Below are 4580 nucleotides of genomic sequence, written 5' to 3'. Positions count from 1 at the left end.
CCAATGGGATGAATTTTCCTTCCTCTCATTTATCCATTGCTCTATCTACCAATCACTCATGGGGCATCTACTCTGTGCCATGTCCCAAGTTAGATGATAGGGATTCAGAGAAAACTATGACACAGTTCCTACCCTATAAAAAAGTAAAAATGTGGTGCCTGTTTTGATACTCTTCCCATCTAGAGGTGGGTGACCATATCAATTCTCCTTGAATCTTATCTGGTTCTAATGACTCACTTATAACCAATAAAATGAAGTAGAAGTAACACATAAGGTTAAGTTATAAAAGGTGATACAGTTTCTGCCTTGCTTCCTGGAGCATTCACACTGCTATAAGAGAAGTCCTACCATCGTGACCCCACCATGGTGTGAGGAAGCCCAAACAGGTACACAGAGAGGCCATGTGTATATGTTCTGATAAACGGATACACCAGCCAACAGCCAGGACCTACTGCCAGATATGGGTGAAGATCCTCCAGGTGCTTCTAGCCCCCAGCTAATCAGTCACCTCTAACCACTGAGTTTTCCTAACTTAGGCCCCAAACAACATGAAGCAGAGGCAAGGCATCCCCACTGTGCCCTGTTTGAATTACTGACTCACAGAACCCATCCGTGGGCATAATAAGAGTGTTGCTTTATGTTGCTAAGTTTTGGGATAATTTGATATACAGCAGTAGTAGTAACCAGAATACTTTGTAGTGACTGTTAAAGTCCCAAATAAACATGAAAACAGTTATTCAATTAAACCACCGTGGTCATCATCACCAGAGGTGTTCATCACTCACCCATTTGTGATATTCACTGGCACTTATGCATAGATTTTAAAGAGAGTTACTGTCCTCAGGAAGTTGACAGCCTAAGATGGGCAGACCCACTCAAGGAACTTAACACTTGAGAACTGGAATGTGTCAAAGGGACTAAAACTCTGGCCCTTCAAGGTTTATCAACACTGACTTTACTTTTCAGTTTTAGATCTATAATCCAGTTGATCCACTTGGCACTGGTATTTGTACTTGGTGTATCAGTGGCCAAGACACAGTATGGTTTACATATGTCTACCCATTAATCCAACACCATTCTTTGCAAAGATCATCCTTTTCCCATTGTTCTGTCATGAATCATTTTTCATAAATCAAGTGCTTACATCCCTGTTCTGGATACTTGATTCTGATTCATTGATCTCATTGATTTTCTTAGTGCCAAAACCCACAATGTTTTATATATTAGAGCATTGTAATAAAGCATAATTTCTAACAGTAAAAAAGAAGGTTTATCAATGCAACAACCTAAAAATGACAACAAAAACCCTTCTCATTCTCATACCATTATTCAGGAATATGCCAACTACTTAAACTCAATTCCATATTCCATCAGCAATATGGGAGCAGAAACCAGTCAGATGATTTTAATCATCACACCAAAATGCTACAGTTACAGGTGTTTGCTGGCCTCCACGCTTGTCTCTTACAATTCCAGGGTCCATTCAGAGCTGTTAGCTCACCTTTGTGTCTTTTACGTCCTGATGGGTGACCCCAGAAGCAGATCCAGGGACAAAAATTCAAATGCAAGTTGGTTTTTGGAAGGCAGTCCCAGAAAACACTGTTGGGAAAGTGAAGTAGTTAGAAGAGAAGGGAAGGGAGCCATAGCTGCATGTGATAATAAGCAAGGGGCTGTCATGGGCTCCTGGAGATCAATCCCAGGGGCGTCTGGAGGAGAATATTGATCATGTTGCAGAGTTATCCTGCTGGTGGGATGACAAAGCTAGGGTATTTCTCCACCAACAATTTGTCATCGTTTGAGGCCTGCTCTCAGGGGCACTGACTCTGCAGCACTTCCATCTTGCCCTGAGCACCAGCTAAGTGTGTTCTCCTGGACAGTTACAGATGTTTGCAACAAGCAGCCTTGGGAGTGTAGAGGGAGGAGGAGGATATGTGGGGATGTCAATAAGTTCTGTTACGGGTGCCTATAATCACAGGGAGGGCAGCCAGGTCCACCCTCAGGAGAGTCTTCAGTCCTGAGTTCAATGGAAATGCACTGCTCTTTTCATTTGGGGTATTGAGGTGCACATGTCAGGAGGCCGGATTTTAAAAAACTTTTTCTTTGTGTCTCATTCAAAGTGCAAATCACATTATCACTTGAACTTCAGCATCTCTTCTAGCTTGTAGCTGGGTGGATGGTGAGGTAATACATGGCATGGCTGGGGTGTAGGCTTTAGTATCCCCGCCATTTCCTTCCTCCAAAGCCACTTTTTTGGGGGCTGCTTGGTCAATTAATTTATTGCTGTCTTAATCCAAAAAATCTTCATAGAAAAGTGTGATTTGCTTTACCAGCTCTCAGCAGCCCATTCCTGAGTGCTAAGGAAGCTTGCCTTCCAAGCTATTCAATCTCTGTTCTGGGCAAGTGACAGTTTGGGATGGTCCTCTTCTTTTTAACCTCTTTCTTAAGTTTCTTATCATAGACTGATTCTCTCATATAGCAGCATGAGCTTCCTCATACCTCTCCTCCATCATGTCTGGAGTTACGTTGTTCTTTATGTATTAAGAAAATTATTTCTTATAAGCATCTTCATCTTCTTCAGTTAGGTAATGCATGTCATCTACAATGGTTTGAGCCAGGATGTGATTCTGGACTACTCCTGCATTGAATTCCTTGCTTTCTGAATCATAACCAGGGAACCATTAGGTACTATGAGGGATAAACAAACCTCCATCCACAGCACCCTTCAGGATCCCCAAAATTTTATTTCTAGTGTTAGATCTGGCAAGATCCTGCATCCAAATATGAGGTGAAGGCACCAGGTTGACCATCAATGCTTTCCATGTTGTATTCATCGCTGGACATCTCCACATGGCCTCATAGATCTTGTCCATGCCAAACTGATCGAGAAGCCTTTGGACCATCTGTGGACCAGTACAATGTGCTGCAGCATAATTTGTCAGGTCAGCCTTCTCGCCAGACTTCGGGAGTTCATGGGCATTAGATGCACAGACTGTCATATCTCCTTATACACGGGCATAAGCAATCTGGCAAATGATTGTTGGTGATATGAACTCATCTTGTATTAGGATGTATTATACTTATTTTTGTCCTGGATTACCAAGCGTTTCCTGGCATAGTAGTCAGTCTTACTATCTTGTCTTCTTCTAAGTTTCATTTGGTACCTTTCGAAGTAGGTCTTATTCTTTACAACCTTGACAAACCCCATCCTGCAGAACAGAGACCCATGTCTGCAGCTCACTATAGATCTGCAGCCTCCAATGCCACTTTGAACAAACACACAGATACCATGGAGCAGCCAGATGATTGCTAGCTAGTGTAGCCAGATACGTCTCCTAGCGCACCGCAGTCCCTGTAGAACAGAGTGCCATGCCAGAGCTGCCGCTCCTCAGAGACCTTGGGCCAGGGCTGGGCAAACCAGTGAGACTGAGAGTCACCTGAGGCATGTGTATAAAAAGCGGTTCTTGGGCTGCACTCCTGAGACGCTGATTCAGGAGGTCTGGAGTAGGACCTAGGAATCTACATTTTTGACCAGACTCCCAGGTGATTCAAAGTAAAGTCCAGAATGTTCAAAGAACAGACTCCTTATCTACAAACTGCACAACAAGAGAAAGTATCAGTAGACCTTAGTTAAAAACAGGGTGGAGGGGGGATCCTGAAAGTTTAACTCTCCATTACCTCGGATGAATATTCCTACCTCCTACATGCATGCTTGCTCTTGGGGAAAAGGGATGTTGTGTGGTGGCTCCACACTCCTCCACACGCCTTCAAGATGAATATGACATATCCATGTTTGCTCTATTAAAAGACACTAAGCAAATGGGAAAGGTCTACATCAACCCTGGCTTAGAATTCAGGTCATTCCCAGCCTCTGAAGAGAAGACTAGACAACTTCATATGAATAATAAACTCTCTGGAGACCCTTAGTTCCACCCAGTAATTTTCAATGCTCAGGACAGGCATGATCCATTGTCTCAGATTTCCAGCCCTATGCAGAATCCTACAGCCGCCCCCACTCCAAGATTTTTAATTGCCTTGGCGTTAACATGGTTTCGTTGGACGTCAACTTCTCAGGAAATATAAATTGAGCTAGAGAAGAGCTGCTTCTCAGTATATATGTGTGTGTATATATAAACAGGGTCTCCTTATTCGTATGCCATAAATTAGGCTGTTGGAAAGGAAGATGGTAGCTCTCTTAGGTCATCAGGATATGCTTTGGGACTGTACTTATGCAACAGGAGAAAGGCAGTTACTTAATAAATCTCAGAAGGGGCTTTCATTCAGCTTCCTCCATCCACTGATTTGATTCTGTTCACTTCATGATGTACTTCTATATTTGCATTCACCATCTAGCATGCGCTCTTTACTTTTGCTTTCACTTCAATCTGCATCCATGAATTGCCCATAGATACTCAGATCTCTAAATCATAGGGTGAATTAAGGTCATGGATTCAATTGGGAATATGACATTGAAGGTGAATTTCTTAGAGCAGCTCTTCATAATAGTTTGAAAGGCTCCCAGGCCTATATGAAATGCCCACAAAAGTGTGGACCCTCTTCCCATAAAAATACAGCTACAGACA

At 42.8% G+C, this 4580-nt stretch overlaps 1 pseudogene; it reads right to left on the bottom strand.

Moving 5' to 3' along the window:
* Positions 1–2323: 2323 nt before the first annotated feature.
* LOC147339818 (large ribosomal subunit protein uL18 pseudogene) lies at positions 2324–3205 on the bottom strand (annotated as a pseudogene).
* Between the last annotated feature and the right edge of the window lie 1375 nt (positions 3206–4580).

Source organism: Bos grunniens, chromosome X, assembly GCF_055505025.1.
Source record: "Bos grunniens cultivar Pamir isolate PY7600 chromosome X, Bosgru_T2T1.0, whole genome shotgun sequence".
Classification (NCBI taxonomy): domain Eukaryota; kingdom Metazoa; phylum Chordata; class Mammalia; order Artiodactyla; family Bovidae; genus Bos; species Bos grunniens.
Note: the sequence above shows the minus strand (reverse complement) of the source record. Positions and strands in the feature narration are given on the sequence as shown.